The 23,260-nt window shown below is 38.7% G+C and overlaps 1 pseudogene; it reads left to right on the top strand.

Annotated features, from left to right (window-relative positions):
• The first annotated feature begins 11,591 nt into the window (after nt 1-11,591).
• LOC130455971 (DNA-binding protein RFX8-like) overlaps nt 11,592-23,260 on the top strand; it is a 39,532-nt pseudogene continuing 27,863 nt past the window's right edge.

Consider the following 23,260-nt stretch of genomic DNA (forward strand, 5'->3'; position numbering starts at 1 on the left):
AATTCTCCATCCAATGGCCCTGCAGCTTGGCTGAATCTGGAAACAAGGAAAAGCAATCACTTATGAAATACCTCCAGTGTGAGGGGCAACTAAGTATCTCAGTGGCTAGAGTGCCATGTGACCCTGGGCAAGTCACTTAATCCTCATTACCTTATCACTCTTTGCTTTGGAACCAATACTTAATATTGATTCTAAGATGGAAGGTAAGGGTTTTTTACTTTTTACGTACCTGGCACTATGTTAGGCACTGAGGATACACAGAGACCAAAGCAAAACAGTACCTTCCCTCTTTAATTATAGAAAATTATATTATATATCTTAGTTATATAATTATTATGTAAATTATATATTATATACTGTAATAGAGACTTGAAGAGAGAGAGGTTTTTTAGGACAAGCCAAGATGCAAGAACCAAGGCTGAGGACCTGGCTGTAAATCAAGAAGAAGGTTCCAAACAGAATGTTCCCAGGAGTTGGCAGTTGAGGCTGGCTGAAGACCCTTATAGGGCTGACTTGGTTTGGGGGCTTTCTGACCAAGGGAGAAGCCTCTGCTCTCTCTGAGATTTGATTGACCAAGAGTTGGAGGAAAGCCAGGCTGAAGGAGAGACTTTTCTTGGTGGCTTTGTGAAGAAGAAAGAAGATTTTAACTGTTGTCCTCCATCTCTAACTGTCTCTCTGTCACAGTTTGTGACAAGACTGATATTTCTATAACCCTCCTAAATTCTCCTTTTAGTTTAGGGAAACCCTCATCCCTCTTACCTCAGTTTCCCATCCTGTTATCACAATAAACCCCTTACCTGAGAAAGAAAAGAATATCTTTATAGTTCACTCAAGGGGGAGGAAAGAAGCCAAAAGCTTCAAGAAGAACTGGGAGGTGAGGGAGGCAATGAGGAGAGGGTTGGAGAAGGGAGGGAGTGAAGGGGGGAGGAGATTAGAAAGATATACTGATCCATCAGTCATCAGTAGGGATCAGTAGGCAAACCCCAAAGCATTCCCCAGAGCAGTTCCCCTGTGTGGCAGCATCCCTGTACTAGCATCCCTTAGCATTTCTCATTCCTACCTCCATTACAAATAAGCAGTTTCAGGTTCCCCTCTAACAGTTCTCCAGTCACAGCCAGCCAGAGCATGGTCATTTACAGGAAAAAGAAACAGTTTCCTCAGTTTGCATTTTCTATTTCAATTGGCACCCTTAGTCTGACTTGAACTCCATCCTTTCAAAGCAAGCAAGAAAGAAAGTAAAGATGTTCAAACAAGTGGTTTTTTTTTTTTGGTGTGGTGGTCTTCGCAGCGATTGCTTGCTTTTGCGTATATCATATTCTATATAGCAGGATAACCCAAATGGTAGTGGAAGCTGTGGATTATGTTAGTAACATCACACTGACTCTTTTACAAATGCCATTTCAACATGAATTGGTTCTCTGGAAAGTCCTGGCACAAGTATATGTAATCTTTATGGCTATGTTGCAGACTCTAACCCAAGTGAAGAAAGTATTAAGTTTCATGGTACCCCTTAAGGCAGAGAAGATTATGGCTGTTGATACCAACTTAGACAAGATGCTTAAGGCTGTATTTGAACAAATGATCAAGGAAAAAGGTTTAGATCTAGTTATGGACAAGGACAATGGGCAATCAGAGAATGTAAGCAGAGAAACTGAAGGTGGCAATGAAAATGAAAACCAGGCTGCTAGTGACCCTGAGAAAATCTGTCCATTGAAGGAAGTCACCAAGCTAACAACTAATGCTAGTGTTATTCATTCAAAAGCCCATAGACAATTCACTCCTCAGGAACTTGAGTCCATTAAAAGCCATTTCCCAAAATTTGTGGACAATCCTTTTAAATCCCAAAAGGAGCTGAAGAGAGCATTCAGGATCTTTGATCTGGACTTCAAAGATGTCGAATTTCTGCTATCTGAATTGTTCAGCCCCCATGAACAAAGGCAATTTTTGGAGAAAATGAGATCTGATGGCAATTTGACTAGCTGGCCTACAGTAGAACAATGAGGGGATATGGACTTTGCTAATCCAACTAGCATGTCCTACCTTAGAAGGTGCAGGGAGGATTTACTGCAAGCCATTAAGCAATGCCATTCTAAACCAAATGCATGGTCCAAATTTGACAAGATCAGGCAGGATAAAGGGGAACATCCTGCCACATACATAGACCATCTGTCAGAAATGGCAGCGTCCATCTTAGGGCTAGAAGCTGATAATGAAGAGAAAGCTGGCCATGTATATAGGCAATTTCTGAGGGGATGCACACCCAATTTGAGAATATTCTTCAAGAAGTATTTCCCTAAATATGACTCAGGTTCCCTAAATGAATTGAGAGAGGCTGCAGGTTACCTATTTGAAAACAATTCAGATCAGAGTAAGGAATTTCAAGACCTGAAAGATGAGTTAGAGAGGACTGAAAAGGATTTGAAACAAAAGGAAATTGAAGAAATTAAGAATCTGAACACAGTTAGGACATACACAAAACCTAGTTCCCAGGAAAGATCAGTGCAAAAAGAGACTAGGGAGTGTTTCTTTTGTCACCATAAAGGGCACTTGATTAGAAACTGCTTCTTGAAGAAGAAACATGAGAGTAATAGCAGAGACAAACATAATGCAGAAACTAGGTACAAGAAATCCACTTGCTGTTCGCACTGCAAGTTAAAGTCCTCACAGCAAGCTCCAGACTTGAATGGAATGCAAAAGGCAATAGAAACTGGAGCTAAGCCTAAATATTCTGATATGGTTAGTAAACAGTTATGAAGCCAGGCCAATGAAGGGACACTTGGAGGTAGAAGAAATTGTGAGGAAGAGGCTGCAGTTGAAAATTGTAGAAAAAACTTGGGAAATAGTGTAAAATTGGGGCAAGACATTAACCCAGTGAATGATAGCCATTGCAATAAAGCAAGAGAAAGGCAGAGCCAGATTAAAGAAAATGAGGAGGAGGGGGCAGCTGGGTGGCTCAGTGGATTGAGAGCCAGACCTAGAGACAGGAAGTCTTAGGTTCGAATCTGGCCTCAGACACTTCCCAGCTGTGTGACCCTGAGCAAGTCACTCGACCCCCATTGCCTAGCCCTTACCACTCTTCTGCCTTGGAGCATTCAATACACAGTATTGACTCCAAGACGGAAGGTAAGGGTTTTAAAAAAAATGAGGCTGAAATTAAGGAAATAACATCTGAAATAGTACATGAGATGAAAGAATTTGAAATGAGTTGTACAGTAACTAAACAGGAAAAGTCTGTATAGGAAATCAGATCATTCCTTGAGAACTTTTTCCAGTGTAGAGTAGATAATGGGATTGAATGATGCAAAAGAAAAAGAAAGAGTCACAAGAACTCAGGAGAAAGTTAGTGACTAATTCAGAGACCCATAATTTCAATTCCCTAAAGGTTACTGTTGATAAAGATGACAAGGCTCTAAAAACATTTACAGATGAAGTCCCATCTAACTTAGTTAATTCTGTAAATAGCTTTATGGCAGAGGTACCCTTAGAAACTACATCTAATTTGAATCCAGAAGCTAGTACTTTCCATCCAGCAATGAGTGTTATAAACAAGAAAAAATTAACTGGAAATGAAGCTGAAATTACTTTTGAAAAAATTGATTATATTCAAAGTAGTGGAGGTGACATATCAGTTAAATTTGAATCTGGGGGTGGAATGGCAGGCTTAGTAACAACCCAGGATTCAGTTAAATCCAACATTCTAAGGGGCAAAGGGGTATCTGGCCAAAGAGAAGGTTCATGTTCCACTGTAGACTTCATTGGGAATGGATCAAATCAAAAAGAATTAACTGGGTTATATATGCAACTGGCAGAGGGTAGCAAAGACAGGAGTACTAATTCGGTGGCAATAAACTCTTTAGCTACACACAAGCCAGAACCATACATATGGATTAAGGTGGAGAAGAAAAACTATAAGGCTCTCTTAGATACTGGTGCTTCAAAATCTGTCCTAAAGACATGCCATGGGGATACTGACATAGGGCGTATGGTTTCTGTAGCTGGAGCAATGGGACAAATACAACAGGTCCCCGAGCTCAAAAGCACTATGGTTAAATTAGGTCCTTTCACCATAGATCATACCTTCTTGTTGATTCCATTGTGCCCAGACAACCTTTTAGGACGAGATTTTTTATGCAAGATACAGGCAACAATACAATGTGAAAAATCTGGGGAAATGTATTTGCATCTACCCAAGAATTCACTGAAGCACTATCTGTTGTTATACTTAGAACAACTTGAGGAAGAACCTGAAAAGATTCAAGTTGTAACTTCTAAGTATGACATACCCACAGATATACCACAGGGGGTGTTTGCAAAACATCAAAGTGATGTGGGTCAGATTAAATCGATTACTCTTATTACGATTGAGGTCAGGGAAGGAATACCACCCAAGATACCACAATACAAGTTGAGTAGTGAAGAGAAGGGAAAACACTTATCATAAATATCTTGCTTGAGCAAGGCATATTGAGACCTACAGTATCTGAATACAATAGTCCAATTTTAGCCATTAAAAAGAATAAGAGTAAATGAAGATGGCACAGAAAGAGACACACTGTAACACCATCTCCAAATGATATTATAACTCAGATACCTGCAGAAGCTAGGTGGTACACAGTGTTGGACCTGAGCAACGCTTACTTTACTATACTGTTGCACCCTGATTCTCAGAATATCTTTGCTTTCCAATGGGGACAAACCCAGCTGTGCTATACTAGATTCATGCAAGGATATTGCGAGTCTGCTTCAATATTTTGTCAACCGTTGCAAAAAGATCTAGCCACCATAACTTTCAAACGTAGTAGACTGATACACTACGTGGATGATATGTTGCTAGCATCTCCTGACCCTAAGACTTGTCTAGAAGATTCAAAGAAATTATTGATAGAACTTTATAAGAGGGGACATAAAATTTCTAAAAAGAAGATTCAATGGGTCCTACCAATAGTTGAATATTTAGGATTTGTCCTGGAGGGGGGCACCAGGAAAATCTCTAATAAAAGGATAGCAGACATACAGAAGCTAGGTATCCCTAGAACTAAGAAAGAACTCAGAGCTTTTCTAGGGGTTGCTGGTTTCTCAGGACAGTACATAGTGGGATATTCTCATATTTCCAAATGCTTAACTGATTTGACAAAGAAAGACATCAAAAGACCATTGCAATTGAATAAGGAACATTTGCATTCTTTGACACAGTTGAAAGGAGCTATTCTATCAGATCCAGCTTTCAAATACCTGATTATAAGAAAGAATTCCACTTGTACGTCCATGAAGCAAAAGGCATCACTTCTGGAATTTTAGCACAGTATTTTGGGTTGAATCTAAGGGCTATTGCGTTTTACAGTTCTATCCTTGACACGATTGCACAGGGCATGGTGCATTGCCTCAGGAGCGTAGCAGCTACAGCTCTAATGGTCAAGAAGTCCTATGATATAGTTCTGGGATGTAAATTTCTTGTGTATTCTGCCCACCAAATTGAAAAACTGTTACGGTCGCAGAGTATGCATTCACTCACTGATGCAAGAATATCCCAGTATGAAGTCATTTTGCTAGGCAATGATAACATCACAATTCATAGGTGTGCACTGTTGAACTCAGCAATTCTGATTCCTGATTTGCCAATGGGTGGAGAAGTATTGCATGACTGTGACCAGATAGTAGAACTCATGCATAGGCCAAATGAATGCCTTAAAGATACACCTCTTATCAATCCAGAAATAGAGTTATACACAGATGGGTCTTCCTATGTTCATGATGGGAGAAAATTCACAGGAGCAGCGGTAGTTAACAATGACAAAATGCTTTGGCATGCATCATTGCCAAGACATATCAGTGCCCAAGGAGCCGAGCTCAAGGCTCTGCTCATGGCCCTAGAATTAGCTAAGGGGAAAAGAGCTAATATACTTCTGGATTCGCATTATGCTTTCTCCACTGTACATTGATCATCATACATATGGAAAAACAGAGGTTATAAAACTTCAGCTGGGAAACCAATTGCATATGGCAACCTAATAGATCATATCATAAGTACTGTAAACTTTCCTAAAGAGGTGGCCATAATCCATTGTAAGGCACACACTCATGGAAAGGACAGAATATCCCTAGGGAATGACAGAGCAGACATAACATCTAAGTACGCTGCTAGGTTCAGTCCCCACCATATGCTGAATTTCTCTCTGATCGAAAGGCATAATCTCACTGAAGCCTACGACAGAGAAGAGATGCAGTCATGGAAAGAGCAGCGAGGCACTAAACTAATCAAAGGCGTCTTGGATTGCTCAAGGGGGTAAACCTATTTTCCCTAAAAATTTATATCAACATCTATGCACCGTAATTCATGCAAAGGGACATTATGGAGTGCAAGGGATTCTGGATACCATAAAGAGATATTGGACAGCACCAGGAATACCACAAATACCATTAGAACTTGTTAGGCATGTGAAACATGCAGGAGATATAATCAAGGACATTTTAAGAGTGTTGCATTGGGAGGCAGACCACTCAGCTATATGCCTTTCCAGTGTATTCAGATTGATTATATCAGCATACCTAAGGACAAGGGATACAAATATGCATTGGTTATAGTGGATAGACTGACTAGATGGGTTGAAGCATGTCCGCCCAAGAAAAGTGATACTGCTACGGTAGTGAGATTTCTATTAAAGGAGATTATACCTAGACATGGCATTCCCGATACCATTGACTCGGACAAGGGGTCCCACTTCACTTCCCAGGTTCTACAAGAAATCTATAAGAACTTGGGGATTAAGTTCAATTACCATTCAATTTATCGGCCTCAAAGTTCCAGGCAGGTTGAACACATGAATAAAGAATTAAAGACACAGATAGGTAAACTCTGTTCAGAAACACATTTAAAATGGACAGATGTTTTGCCTCTTGCTTTGTTCAACATTAGAACCACGCCTAGGACTGACCTGCACATATCACCTTTCGAAATGCTGTATGGTCAGCCTCTTTGGCATGGTAGGACAGTAAAGCCACCTTACTTGTCCACGTTAAGATGGGACTGTGTTCTTCATGAATACTTAAAACTGATACAACATAGGATTGAAGAACTAAGTATCCTGGGTTTGCTTGTGCAAAGAATACCACTAGATTTTTCATTGCACAAGATAAAACCAGGTGATAAGGTCTATGTCAAGAACTTAAATAGAGAATTTCCTACAGAACCAAAATGGGTCAGACTTACTACGGTTGTAATGACAACCCCGACATCTATAAAGGTTGATCAAAGAGATCCATGGTTCCATGCTTCACATGTGAAAATGCATCACACCCATAATATTGAGTAGCCCTAAGAAAATAATTGATAAGCAAATGTAGCCCCTACCGGAAACACAGGAAAGCACATGAATACTTGCCACCAAAATACAGTAGAGAGAGTCCTGCAGAAGTTAAAATAATGAAAGGATAGCACCCCTGAAGATATGCAGCCAATAACACAGTAATGTGAAAGGAAAACTTGCATTTGAAAGAGTAGCAGCCGCAAAGAGTCAATGTAAAATATAAAATAGTCTCTGCCTGAAACAGTAATAAAATGAAAAGAACTCTTTCCAAGAACTACATACACTAACTATCCAAGGAACAATAGCAGTAACCATATGATAAACCTCCTTGATGAAGAAAAAAAATTGAAATCATTATTCTTACTAAAGTTTTGAAAACTATACTCTTAGGCATAATGCTCACATCCATCCATGTAGTCTCTACCACAATACCTTACCTAGCTTATATTCCAAACCACATAAATAGCTCCCAGACCATATGGATAATCAATAATGTGGATCATCCATGGTTCGTTAGCCACTTGAACCTCCCCAAGGTAACTGTGGTGACACAGCAAGACATCCACAACTCCACCTCAGGTAGTCTGGAAAGATAAAATACACAGATCATGCCTGAAGGACTTTAGACAGTAAGATCCAAGAGAGTAGGATTTTTGTCAATAAATCAGATTGTGACATCCTAGGGAGATTTCTCATTTCTTTGTATTCCCAGTGTCTGGCCCATACTAAGTGCCTACTAAATGCTTCCTTTTTAGTTAATTGCTGTTGACCCACAACAGCTGTCCCTATGGAGAATACTTGGGAATGTTACCATAGAGGATGGAGTCAAAGCATTAATGTTCTGACATTGCTGCTGGCTGAAACTGACCATTTTATTTTTTCTAAGACAGTAACCATCACTAGTTTGTAGTATAGTGGTGGAAGTTGAAATGGATATGAAGAAACTCATGAGATGTTTGGGTTTATTCTTGAATGATACCTTTATGATTCTGGGGATTTGGCTGGTGAGATTGGAAACCCAGGGACAAGAATTAGCATCCCTCAGGAAAGCTCTATCTGTGATTGTAATAGGATTTGTAGCAGGCTTGACTAGTGTAAAGATTAAATTAATTTTCTCTACTAAAAGTATTATATTTTAGAGGTTTATTAAAGATTATTAGAATTAAGAAATAAAGAAATACAAAATAAGAAAAGCATGTGCAACCTACATCTTGCCTGCCTGGTAGAGAGTGCTTAGAAGCAAAAGCAGGAAGACCCAAAGTAGGTGGAGAGTCAGTTTAAATACAAATTGTGTTCTTGGCCCAGGTGGGAATTCAAGTGATATTATAGGGAATTCTGGGAACTGCCAAGGACTTCTGGGGATTGAAGTCTGAGGTTCAAATCTCCATTTTTACATTCCCCTGTTTGATCCTATTGGGGAAAGTTTCCCCAAAAGGATCATGAAAACATAATCAACTTAAAGATTACAACAATTTGAGGATAAGAGGAAAAGAACAAAACCAATAATTGCTAGATGCATTGACAAAAAATCAGTTAGGGGCAATCCCCTTTGGCATGAAAGTATAGATACAAATAAATGTTCAATCAACCACACCCAAAGTTCATTCTTGATCTTCTCGTGCAGCTTGTGGTCTGGAGGCATCTTCATGGTGTCTTCTCTAAACAGTTCAGTTTCTAGATTCGGAGAGGTAGCATCTTTCTTAACCTAGAATTCTTCTCAAAAGGAATTTAAACTTTGCAATTTAAAATAATAATATTTTTACATTCCCCCATGAAGAGGGTGATTGAAAAACACAGGAATCACTTAGGGATGCATGGCTGAGTAATTGGCAAGAGATATTAAAAAGACATCAGAAAAATCCAAATAAAAAAGATAATTTCTGGATGAAAATATAGACTGTCAAAGTCTTATGTGTAAAAATTCTCAATAAAGGAAAAATAAATCTATAACAGTTCCTTGAATCAGGGCCCAATTAAAATGATCTAAGCAAGTAAGCATTTATCCAGTCAGTAGCCAGGACTACAGAAAGTTTGCCACACTATGAAAGACAGAGAAGGGACTAGATTATAGGAACCAGGTTAGGAGCCAAGTTTGGGATACTTGTCTGTAAGTATTTTCACAAAGAGTGTGGATACAAGGAAGGCCTACGTCTTAATGTATGTTAAGTGTCACAACCTCAAGTCTTCACACTAGGTTCAGGTCCTTTGTATTGGCTTAGAAGTACATCAATCTGTCCTAGATTGGTTTCTTTGTTGACCTGTGTGCTCTTTTGGCACAATTCAGGTTTAGTTTTGCTTCTTTGGCCCTGTGAAATGGCTCCTTGGTATATCTTGTCCTGGAATCAGACAGACTCATGAAGCAAAGTCCCATAATTTTTTAAACAATTAGTGTCATCATTTTTATAGTCTCAAGCTTTTGGGGCTTGCATTGACATTATAGCAAATGTATTTTAAACTTATATTACTGCAAAATCAAAAAAGTTAAAGAAAATATTAATGCTGGCAACATGTGCTCCAAATATAAAAAGGAGAGAAAAAATACTGAAATAGTATATTGCACATGCAAGAAAAATATAATAAAAGAGTTTTAAAAATAAAAATATAGGTTATAATCATTGACACTGTGTCAGCTAAGAAAATATAGAATACAAGGCTTTCTTACCAAAAATGAGATCCATTTCTTCTTCATATCTGGCCATGATCCACTGTGAGTGCAATCAAATGAATTTTACAAGGTAACAGTTTTTTTTAAAAATAAAGAACAGTAGTACAAATAGGTAGGTATTAATATCCCCAAAATTCTCAATAGCCTGATTAATTACAATAACAAACAAACCCACTATCATATTTCATATAAGTTGCTGTATGGCATTTTTAAAAGCTTATGAACTGATGAATATTTATCACAATTTTAGAAACATAGCAAATCTTTCAACCTTGGTAAACATATTTAAACAAAGTAAAACTTATTTGGGTCTACAACATCATCAAGGAATCTAGATATCATTCTGGTGGAAGTAAAATGAGCTGAAGAGTTATAAATGAGAGATTCTCCACTTTGGGGAGTCTACTAGGGATACAATGCCCTGGGATTAACTTCCCAGCTTCCATTCACAGTTTTATAAATGCAGGAGTTGGGGATTATAATTGTATTTAACTTCAGCTACTAAAATGGGCCTTACCTCCTGTTAGGGGCAGGTAAAATGACCAGAAATCGTTAAGAAAAATTCTAAAAATCATGTCTAAAGAACCCTTAAAATCAATTTGAGATATTTAGCTCATTAAATTTTCCAAAGGTTGTTATACAATTGTAGTAATTTTCTGATGGAGTCCGTCTATCCTCTATGTGACAATTTACAAAGTCAAAAATAGAAAAGCTGTTTTTATATGGGCTTACTCAATAATGTTTGTTCATTATGGTTATAGGGAAAAGCAACAGAATTTAACAGTAGTTAAAACCCAGTACATTAAAATGATTCAGTATAACAGAATAGTATTGAATGCAGTAATATATGAACTTAAAACCGACAAGATTAAATCTTAAACAAAACAATCAGTAAAATGCAATCGATACAGAGATTTTTATAAAACACTGGAGTCTGAAAAACCTTAAAAATATAATCTCCAGTCTTTTTAAAGTTCCTTGGTTTTTGTGTTTTTTTTTTAAATAATCCATTTAGATGCCTATTGTCAGAAGGCAGAAAATTGGTAAGGGGTAGGCAATGGGTGTTAAATGACCTGCCCAGAGTCACACTGCCAGGAAGTGTCTGAGGCCAGATTTCAACCAAGGACTTCCTGTCTCTAGGCCTGGCTCTCAAACCACTGAGCCACTGAGTTGCCTCCCCATAGTGAGAGTGGATTTTAGGAATCTCAAATTTGGCTAAAGAGTTGCAGGGAGCTGAAATTTCCCCCTGACTCTCAGGTGAGATAAATAAAAGTATCAGTGCATTCAAAAGATATCCTCTTAAAGCAGTCATGCTTGTAAGTTACTGTTTGGAAAAGTCTCTACCTTCTTTTTGTTCTCCCCCCTGTGCCCCCTGCCCCTTGCCATGTGGAGGCTAATCATAGCCTAAGGAAAAATCACCCCCATTTTTTTACCAGCTGGTTTTTGATCCTGAAGAAATTGGGTCTGCTACCGGCAGCCTGGGTCCTGGGCCTGGGCCTGGGGTGATGAGCCATCTGGGTCAGAGGCCAGAGTTGCTAGGGTTGACCAGGGATCAGCTGGGCCAGGTGAGCGATAGAGAGAGACCACCAGGGTAGGCAGGGCCGGGACCAGGTCCAAAGTGGATGGCTGCAGGCAGGAGTGCAGGAAAGCAGGGCCGGGACCAGGTGAGCAATTCTGGGGGTCAAACAGGTCCAGATTGCAGGAGCACAGGCTGGAGCTGATCAAGAGACTTTTCTGAAAAGCCTTGGAGAAATGTGGCTTAAAAATCACTATCTAGGCTATCCTTTTAAAAAAAATTGAGAGTTTTCTCTCATCCCATTTGGTCACCAAACTGTAAAGATTAAATTAATTTTCTCTACTAAAAGTATTATATTTTAGAGGTTTATTAAAGATTATTAAAATTAGGAAATAAAGAAATACAAAATAAGAAAAGCACATGCAACCTACATCTTGCCTGCCTGGTGGAGAGACGTGTGTACTTAGAAGCAGAAGCAGAGAGATCTGAAGTCGGCGGAGAGTCAGTTTAAATACAAATTGTGTTCTCGGCCCAGGTGGGAATTCAGGTGATATTATAGGGAATTCTGGGAACTGCCAAGGACTTCTGGGGATTGAAGTCTGGGGTTCAAATCTCCATTTTTACACTAGGCTATATAGTATAAGTATTTAAGTAATCTCAAGTAATCTTCTTTCTCAATTCTTTTCCCCCTATTTAGCAAGTAGAACAGAAGGGATAGGTGGAAGAGGAACTTTGCAAAGACATTTGTGATAGTATGAAATACTGAATGTCCCCCTCTTGCATTCTGATTTCCATTCCCAATACCCTCCTGAAAACCAGTGAATTCTTTATTTCTCAATTCATTGCTTTTCTCCTTAATCTTCAGTTTCCTTCACCTCTAATAAACATTTCTTCATTAAATTCTCTTCTTCACTGACTTTTTACTGCTCTCTTATAATTCTTTCCTGTTTATTTCACTGGCTTATTAGCTACTCCTCTTTCTTCTTCCCCTTCCTAGTTTGGCATATTTCTCCCAATCTTAATCCCTGGTTCTCTTCTGTTTCTCCTTATTTAAATACAGACTCTCAACATAGGAGGGGACCTCAAGTGTCAGGTGGTTCAACTCATCCATGATCATAAATTCCTTTGATAACCTATCCAACAAGTCATCACTATATACCAAACAAATGATCTTCTATCCTTAGATTGAAAACCTTCCATCAGAGGAAGCCCTTACTTCCTAAGGCAGCCTATCTTATTTTATTTTTTTTACAGCTCTAATTATTTTTTTCCCCTTTCACTAAGCTAAGTTTGCTTCTCTGCAGCTTCTGTTATTCAAATTTGAATCTCTGGGGAGAAACAGTGTAAATTTAATCTCCCTTCTACCTGGAAGACCTCTATGTCCTTGAAAATGGCTATCATATTCACCTCAGTTCTCTTCTTTGAGCTAAACATCACCAGTTTCTTCAACTGATCATCAAATGGCTTGATTGAAAGAATTTTTATTATCCTTTCTGTTCTTCTCTTGATACTTTTTATTTGTTTTTTAAATTCTTACCTTCTGATTTTAGATTTAGATTTAGGATGCTGGCTCTAAAAACATTGAGAGGGAGAATCAAGGTGACTCAATGAATAGAGCCAGGCCTGGAGACTAGAGGTCCTGGACATCAAATCTGACTGGCTAAGTCAGATTTAGAACTGTAGCAAGGGAAAAACATATAAATATTGAATTTATTTTAACATAGAAGGGAGGAAGGAAAGGGAAAGGGGAAAGGGTGAAATCTGAATTTCTTTTACTCACTAAATAATCAATATCTGACTTATACTAGACTACATAACTGAATTGAAGATGAATTTAGAAAGAAAGGGTTCATTAGTTTTCAGGAAGGTGCTGGGAATGGAAACCAGAGTGCAGGGAGAGGAAATTCACTGGAAATATTCCAGCCCAATATTTGATACCATAATGAAGGTCTTTGTAATGTTCCCTTAGCATACCTCTCTCACCTAGCCCTTCTATTTCTCTTGCTAAATAGGGAAAAAGGAATTGAGAAAACTGATACAAAATATTAGTTCTCAGACAGAAGAGTAGTAAGGACTGGACAGCTGGAGTTAAATGACTTGCCCAGGGTCACTCAGTGAGGAAATGTCTGAGATCATATTTGAAACCTGGACCTTCTGTCTTCTTACTCTCTATTCACTGAGCCATATAGCTTCCCCTTCTCAGAACATTTCAGAGCCAGTATCTTCCCTCAAATGTAATGTATATACTAAAGTGGAGAGAGGCTTGAGTAAAAGAGACCAATTAGGAAGCTATTACAATAAAGTAGATGAGAGGTAACAGTGCCAGGAGCCATCAAAGACCACTCTGTTTGATATGGTCACATATGGAAACTGGGGACTGCATAGCAGCCCCCAGGAAGGATAGAAACATCCACTGAAACCCGCCCCCAAGTGACTTCCTTATTAACATCCCCTTATTATTGGAATTGCTATAATTATTTTTTTCATTATTTTATTTGGTCATTTCCAAACATTATTCATTGGAAACAAAAATCATTTTCTTTTCCTCCCCACCACCTCTCCCCTAGCCGACGCATGATTCCACTGGGTATCACATGTGTTCTTGACTTGAACCCATTTCCGTGTTGTTGGTATTTGCATTATAGTGTTCATTTAGAGTCTCTCAGTCATTTCCCCTCCACCCCTGTAGTCAAGCAGTTGCTTTTCTTTGGTGTTTTTACTCTCACAGTTTATCCTCTGCTTGTGGATAGTGTTTTTTAGATCCCTGCAGATTGTTCAGGGACCTTGCATTGTCCCTAATGGAGAATTCCATTACCTTCGATTGTACCAGTGTATCAGTCTCTGTGTACAATGCTTTCCTGGTTCTGCTCCTTTTGCTCTGCATCACTTCCTGGAGGTTGTTCCAGACTCCATGGAATTCCTCCACTTTATTATTCTTTTGAGCACAATAGTATTCCATCACCAATATATACCACAATTTGTTCAGCCATTCCCCAATTGAAGGGCATCCCCTCATTTTCCAATTTTTGGCCACCACAAAGACAGCAGCTATGAATATTCTTGTACGAGTCTTTTTCCTTATTATCTCTTTGGGGTACAAACCTATCCAGCTATGGCTGGATCAAAGGGCAGACGGTCTTTTATCGCCCTTTGGGCATAGTTCCAAATTGCCCTCCAGAATGGTTGGATCAGGAATTGCTATGATTATTATTCTTACTTAGCCCCAGGAAAAATACATGAGAGCAACATGCTTGCAGGGTTAATACGGATATTACCAGGAGAGCCCACTTACAAAATTAAACCTAAGGATTCTTAGTTAGGACCCTCTTTTCTAGGAATAAAAATTTCTGACAAATCTGTACTCTGAATTCCCTAATCTATATCTGTGTCATGTTGATTCTACCCACTGATCCTGCCCTTAGCAACAATGTTTCATTGACTATCTCCCTAGGCTTCCTGTCTGTTGTTAGGTTCTATGGAAACATGTATGTTGAGAATGAACCTGTGCCAAGTAGATGTGTGATCATGAGGGTATAAAATAAAACCAGAGGTGGAGCAGTTTATGCTTTGAAACCTGTGCTACAGGTTGAATGAGAAAGCTGTGTCCCATCCACTGTCCAAGACCCCAAACCCTGTGGGAGGCTGGCCTACCCCACAGCATAACAGAGGTGTGAACTAACTTGGTGGTTTAGTAGTGGCAAGCAGGAAATATGTGAGATAAGTTATAGAGGCAGAAATAGCATTATTTGGCAACTGATTTAAAATGTGCAATAAAGGAGAGTAAGGAATCACAAATAACACTGTAATTAATAGTAGTGAACAATTCTATAGTACTTTCAGATACTTGAAATAGCTCATTTAGGTACATTTTATTATTTTCCTTATTTTTCTACCCAACTATTGAAGAAATGAGGGCAATTTGTTTAAGAGAGGAAGTCAACACTTAAAAATTTTTTTTAACTTTTACCTTCTGTCTTAGTATGAATTCTAAGGCAGAAGAGTAACAAGGGCTAGGGAATTTGGTTTTAAGTGACTTGCCCAGGATCACATAGCTAGAAAGTATCTGAGGCTGGATTTGAAGGAAGTGAACAGTTTATATTTTTCTTTTATTCCCTTTCTCTTCTCAACGCTTAGATAAAGTAGTAAATGGGCAAAGAGCTTGGTCAAAGTAGTTGAGAATTAGGTAGAAAATTCTCAGAATAGGGGCACCTAGGAGTCTCGGTGTATAAAGTACCAGATCTAGGGTTAGAATGATCTGGGTTGAAATCTGATCCCAGATATTTCCTAGCTGGCTGACCCTGGACAAGTCACTTATCATGAAGTGTCTAACCCTTACCATTCTGCATTGGAACAAATGCTTATATCAATTCTAAGAGAGAAGGTAAATGTTTTGCTTTTGTTTGTTTTTAAAAAATGAAATTCTCAGGGCTCCCTTCTCTCTCTTCAAGATAAAATGAATTTTTTTAGCACTTGAGAATTCTGGGTGAAGTTTGACTTATAGAAATTTTTCCTAAACACACAAAAGAGACCAGAAGGCTCTATATAGTCAGAGGAGTCAAGATGGTATAACAGGAAGTTCACTGGCTATGAAATCAGAAAACTTGGGTTCAGGTAATGTATGGCCTTGGGAAAGATATTACCTTTCTTCCTCAATATAAAACGAGTGGGTTGGATTAAATAGCCTCTAAGGAGCCTTCTAGCCCTAGATCTAGATCTAGAATAATATGGCTAAAAGCAAATAACCTTTTTGGGTAAAGGTTTTCTATGCCAGTTCCCAATGGACTTTTCTGGGTAGTGAGAGAATATATACAATCATCTTTGCATGTTGCTCTTTGAACTTTCTTCCTTGGGACATCATCTTCTTTTATTTTTTAAATTTAAAGATATTGTAAGAGAGAGAGAAATGTGGAAACTTTGGGAATGAGCCTGGAAGAGCTGCAAGAACCCTGCAATCAGCAAAGGTGGGATGGGCAAAAAGGAACTTGGAACCATGGAGGGAGAGAAAAAGCTGTTCCAAGCAGTTGAAACCGACTTCTGGCGGAGAATACCTGGGCAGAGGGTTTGGGGTTTTTTTGGACTCTGACTCAACCTCAAAAGTCAGTGATCTTTCTCTCCCTGAATTCCTGATCCCAGATCCTCCTGAACCCCAGCCAGTGGACAAGGACTTTGAGAGACAACAGTCCACAAAGAAGAACTCTAAACTCCCTTTGAACCTTGAACTTGGGAACACTTGCTATACCAGCCAAGAAACTAGGATTTCTCTACTCTGAACCCCTCGGGGGTTCAGGTTATCAGACCTCAGCTTTGGGGGGAAGGGTGTTAATTAGATAGGGACCCCCTCTCCCTCTTTCCCTCCTGAGTCTCAATCTTTACCATGTAACAGCCCTGTCCCTTTCCTGCTTCCCTTGAATAAACTCAGTTATTAGGACCCAGAACTGACTCAAGCTCTATTAGAAGACAGCCTGAATCGAATGGAGAAAGAGAAGGGGTTTCTCTCTTCCCAGAAGAAAGAGGCTCACCACCTAAAGCCTCTTCCAACAAAGATCCCAGAGAGCCTGCCAGTAGAAATTGAAGGCAGCCATAGTGAGGGGCTCTAGTCAGAGAGGGCTGAGGGGGAAAAGACAAAATCCATCCTCTTTCTCTCCTCTGGCTAAACAAACCACTCCGCCTCTCACTCTGTCCCTGCTTTAAAAGGAAGAGGCTCCATTTCCATTCTCCCCTTTTCCCCATTATAGTACAATATGAAGTAAAAAATTTTGTTTCTTTGTGTTTCAACAGAAGTTACTGTGTCAAAAGACTAAGAAGAAAGACTTACCTTTCAAATATGGCAAAGGTATGTTTTCGTCGTACACAAGACAATTCTCTGTAGTAAAAGAGAAGGCTATAAATGAATCAGGAAAACCAGTGCAAATTACACTTTGTAATAAGATTTGCAAAGTGATTACAAATACTATCTCACTTTATTATCTTGCCTCTGACACATTATCTATTTTCCTTTAAGTTACTTAGCCTACCTACATTTTAGGATTTCCTACCTATAAAATAGAGATAATTGTATCTGTGACACCTTATTCAAATATTTGTTGTGAGACTCAACTGTAAATGTTTAAGTTCTGTGTTAGTCATTATTTGCTACATTTTAATGCTCATTTGTTTAGGGCACTGATTCAGTCTACAAAATTTGACCACAGTGTTCTTCCTGGAATAATAAATGAGTCCTCTTTACTTGTGTTCTTTTCCTACTACTTCTTCAACCATATCAAAATCCACTGTTTCCAAAGTCTCAATCATCCTATCATCAGATTTCACAAATGAGACATGTTAGGAAAATGGCAAATTTTTAACCAAATGACTTTGAAAGGCTTATTTTTATCAAATAGCTCAGCTGATAAAAATAGATGATTGTCAATAAAATAGACTGTCAGACTACAGATTTTCCTGTTTCCCAGAGATTGGCTTCACTTGTTACCATTATATAAGAGGAGATGTTAGACTTGGTCATGTGTTCTATTCTAACTATTCCTAAAACATTTTGTGTTGATACATTTTTTTCCATTTAATCATAGCGAAATTGTTTCCTGGTTCAGTAGGAATTCATTTTACACACTTAATATGTTCTAGGACTCTTTATATAAGTTGAAATTTACACCAGAACAAATCCCATTATTTAATAAGTATTTCTTATATAATCATACCTAGGCACTTTAGGACTTTTCTTAGGCTTATCAGAGCTACTAGCATCACTTCTCTCATACTTTAGAATCATTATTAATAATTCAATAGGGTTAATGAAACAGAGAAGCACTGCTCTGATGGAACAGGACTTGTTACAGGCTAGAAGTCTGAACAAAGAGTAAGAATGAGAGTGACTGGGGTAAAATGGCTGTGAGACTTGGAAAAATGCTTGGAAAATGGCATAGATTGAGCACATTATCAAAAATTTCCATTTTATGTATTTTTATGCCTTTATTGTTTTCAATTGCTAATCACATATAACTAAATTCACATGTGTTGATGCCACATAAAATAAGGTCCTGCTATAAACGTAAAATGTACCCAAAGCTACTTACAATTTAGAATAATCAAATATCTCATTCAATATTTTATAAATTTCAACAGTCTCTTTAGTTTTTGGTTAGCATTTCTTGGGATTGAGCAACCTATAATATCCTTTAAAGAAAAAAAAACAAAACACTTACCTCCTCTCTTAGACTCAATGCTAAGTATTGGTACTAAGGCAGAAGAATAGTAAGGGCTAGGAAATTGTGTTTATGTGACTTCCCCAGGGTCACATATCTAAGATATATGGGAGGCCAGATTTGAACCTACAACCTCCCATCTCTAGGTGTGGCTTTCAACCAACTGAGCCACCTAACTCTTCCCTTAGATGATCTCTTAAGACACCTGTGTATAAATCTGTGACTCTTAACACTTATTACAGCTGATTATGAGTATTCCCTGAATTAAGCATAATTATTTTGTCATTACTATTGGATGCACAACTATCCAGCCCTGGTTTCGTTATTATTCCAGTCAGAGCACTTCCTAAAAATCAAACCTACTTCCACAACTGTTCTGCTTTTCTTTAATAAAGCAGTCAAAGCACATGCTGCTGAGAATATAAGTAGCCTACCAATTTATTCCACAAGTAGACTTTAGAGGTGCTGCTCCTGTGGGGTTTCTGTCATAATTCACAAGTGACCTGTTTTTACAAATGGTATGTGTATGAAAAAATAGGTCAACATCTCATCTCCTTCGCCCTCTCCCAGCTTCAAAGAGCATTGTACCAGGAATCAACCCCACAGAGTTTGTAGTCAAAAGCTAGAAATAGGCAAATTGTGTTTTTGGTAAAGCACTCGTTCTTTATCGTATTTGTAAATTCCTCCTCTGTTTCTCATTTTTACCTTTAAAAATGCTGTTCCCATATAAAATCATTCTATGAACACATTTTTCTACATGATTTTTTTCTAAATCGGAACCTCCTTTATACATTCTTAAATTTACTAGCCAAGCAGTAGCAAAGAAGAGTTTATTAGACTGGCTGCTAGCTTCCAGCTGAGATGGAACTTCCTCCTGACTACCATAAGCAAGGGCATGGACCCTCTGCCACATGAACCGTTTTGGTAAAGCACTGTCCTCGGCCCCCATGTTGCTGAGTGTTAGTTACCGTTGAATTACAGGTGGCTTTGTGCTTTGGTATAGGTATAGCCAAGGTAACTGACAGGAAAAGAAGGGCAGTGGTTCTTGGGACATCCCAATGGGAATTTCATTTGAGCGATTGAGAAGGAAGTCATATTGCAATAAATCATGGCCCTAGGGAGTTTCATGGAGAGGGACCAGGCTAGATTTTCAGTTTTTTTGGTCAAAAGAATAGAATATTCACTTCAATAGAAAATGCCCTGGTTCTGGAGTAAGGACCTGAGTTTGAGAGCAATATGATGTAATAGAGCGCACAATTTGGAGTCAAAATCTAGGTTCAAACCCTATCTCAGACACTTAATAGCTACATGATCTCAGCAAGTCACTTACCCTCTCTAGACTCAGTTTTATTATGTGGGAAATGAGGGGCTTGACCTTGATGTGATGGTCCCTTCCACCTCTAAATCTATGATTCCATGATCCTAGGAATTTTTCTAGTCTTTTATTCCTCATCTCTAAAATGAGGACATTGGATTAAATGGCCTCAGAGGTCCCATCCAATATTGTCCCTTCCTATTCCCCTAATTTACATCAGCCTCACAAATACACTTGGAATTTCACTTGAAGGCTGTTCTCAGAGTTTGTAGCGAGGAACTGTTAGATAGATTAAAATGAATTACTTTGCTTACTTCAGTAATTCAGTGGGGGATGTTATGTGGTAAAAATCAACTGACCCTCACTCTGTAAGGGACAACAGACTGTCCCTCAACAGAATGTTCTGGGCAAGGTCCCAGGAATTACAGGACCCCTCCCCCTCCCATGCTGCCCGCTTCGGGGTCACCACCCCTGGACCCCAATTAACCCCATACATCTCTAGGGTTCCTCTCTTCCCAGGCTCCAGCTACTGGTGTAAAACTCTTGGTTGGCAGAAAAGGCAAAAACCCAGTGGAGCAATGAGCTGGCCCCCTGCCATGTTCTTTCTGCTCCACTGGCACTCAGAGGAACCCTTCCCCAGCCTCAGGTGCAACCCACTCAGAGCCTGATGGGCTAAATGGTGGGAGCTGGGGTTGGGTGGGCTGAAATGGAAGGACAAGTCCGTGGCCTGTGTGGATTTTTAGGACAATCAATGAGGATTTGGGGTTTCTGCCTAGGAAAATCTTCGCTCTCCCTATGGGTTGGTGAGCCAGGAGAAGAAGGGTAACAAGTTTTGTCCTGTGTGTGGCTGTAGATCCCTGGGTTTCCCCCTCCCCTTCCTCCCGATGTTGCCTCCTCCACCTACCCCACCAGAACAACCCCCCTTCTTCCACAATGGCCCTCCCCATCTCAAAGATTAATTCTAAGGGTTGATACATGCAACTTGGGAGGATTGCTAATAATTTTGATATGGTACACATGTAATTTTATGTATTACTGTTTGTCAGTTAAATGCAGAAATGTTAGCCAGATTTTTATTGAGCACAAAAACTCATGGTTAGAGGTTTGTTTTGTTAGATCTTGCAATGCATAATGGGTTCAGTGAATTTGAGAATTGTCTAAATGTGATTGATAGCCAGTCTGACATAAAGAAGAAATGTTTTAATCTATAAGGACAGAAATTGTACTGGCCACTTAATGATGTAAAAGGCATCCAGAAAGAGTTGTTATGTTGTTGAGGAAAACTTATTCTAGAATTTAAACTTGGGATTTTTCAAATCAGATGTTATTTTAATTTATGTGCTGTCAGAACTAGTAACAAGTACTCATATGACACACAAAAAGTTTTTTAAAGTGGGTAATCTGTGCATAGGATTTAATAATACCAGTACTGAGCTAAACAGTGTTTTCTTTGACTAAGATTACATGAATTGTTTTTTAAAATGTGCAAAATGCATAGAAAAGAATTTGTGATCTGGAGATGAACATGTATTCAGATACAAATTATGTGTGCATTTGTACTATATTTATACCACCTAAAAAGGTTAAGGGCTTATGATATGCAAACTGTATGTCCTTAACAAAACAAATTTGACCAGCCCTGAAATCAAGAAGGGCTTGAATTCTAGTGTGAAATAGATACAACAAATTATAAATTGGAATAATGTTGATGGAATTTAATCAGGTATGTGGTAATGTTTTGAGCCAAAAGAAGACTAAACTGGAGGTTCTGTTCTACTTTAGACAGAGGTTTGAGAGGAGTGCAGGTAAATGCCTTGAACCTCAGTTCAGTTACACATTGAGAGATTACTAAAGGACTTAATCAAAGTTTTTTGGAAGTTGTGGAGTTCAAACTATAATCCACTAAGATTAAATTATCATGAAGAGGGTTTGATGCATTCAAAATTTTAAGCTAAGCTCACTTGTTAAAGAAGGATGGGACAAGGTTAAAACCTAAATCAAGCCAAGCAGTCTTAGGATAATTAATCACCAGCTATTAACCCCTTCCTTGCCCACAGAAAGGAGAAGTGCTTATAATTGTTCCATATTCATACTTAAGGATTGAAATAAGGATCTCACAGAGTTGACAACCACTGTGTGATAGGACTTAAAGATGAGTAGGGAGGTAAAAGAGAACAGATAGATGTTCTACTCTTATAATTGGATCCCTGATCTAGGAATAATTTCTAAAATTAATGTATGTGTTCTGGGAAAATCACCAATCACATATGATTCTCTGGACAGTTACACTGAAGTGATTCCTGTATGGCCTTGTCTTGGTCTTTCAGATGGCCTAGGTCCAAGAGATGATACAGTCCTGATTTATATTACTAGGGAGCTACTCAATTCAGCACTCATGTTCTTTAATTCAGGTTTTGTGACTAAAGTGTGATGTGTAAATTATTGCCAGAATATGTAAGGATAATTGCTACAAGGAAGACTCATAGGCTTTAAGGAATCCTTAGAGAGGGTAAATGATTAGAAAAGCTTGCTTGAGGAATATGGAAATTCTTATTGGCTGATAAGCAGAATTTCTCTGAGCTGAAATGGGTGAGACTCATCTTTTAAGGAATAAAAAGGTGTCTGGGATCTAATGGTGACAAAGTACACAAGGATAGAGAAAGTCCTGGGATGGTTACAGAGGCATATTCTGGGCTCGCCTGGAAATGGACCTTTTCTGACCATCTAGGTTGTTAATCCTTGAGTGACACAATGATGGCATGAGCCAGTGATAGCTTTGGCCTGAACATGAAGCCCTCACCATGTGTCCTTGGGACATGAGGACATGAGGAAATGTTTTCCCTGCCCCTTTCCTTGGTGACAAATTCCCATAATCAGCACATAATGCAAATTGTAAAATTAAAGTTTCCATTTCCTCCAACCACCTATTAGGTTAATAATTGAAAACTCTTAAATTGTTAGGGAACATACTTTGAGAAGTGTAATGGGGAAGTAGGTGAAGTTTATTCATAGATGGCTTGTATTTATAGCCTTAATTTACCCCAGTTGAAGTTTGGATCTTGAGCTTGGAAATACAGCTCAAGGCTTTTTGAATCCCCCCCACAAAATCTGAGGTAAAGAAATTCACCTGTAAAATATTGTTATAGATGTTTATAGTTAATGTGTATTTTGCAAAGGGATATTCTTTAACAGAAACACCACATACCAACTCTGCAAACAACTCAGGAATCTGATTTCCTAAAGGGATCTATTCCTGTCAGA

The sequence above is a fragment of the Monodelphis domestica genome, chromosome 8, assembly GCF_027887165.1.
Source record: "Monodelphis domestica isolate mMonDom1 chromosome 8, mMonDom1.pri, whole genome shotgun sequence".
Taxonomy (NCBI): domain Eukaryota; kingdom Metazoa; phylum Chordata; class Mammalia; order Didelphimorphia; family Didelphidae; genus Monodelphis; species Monodelphis domestica.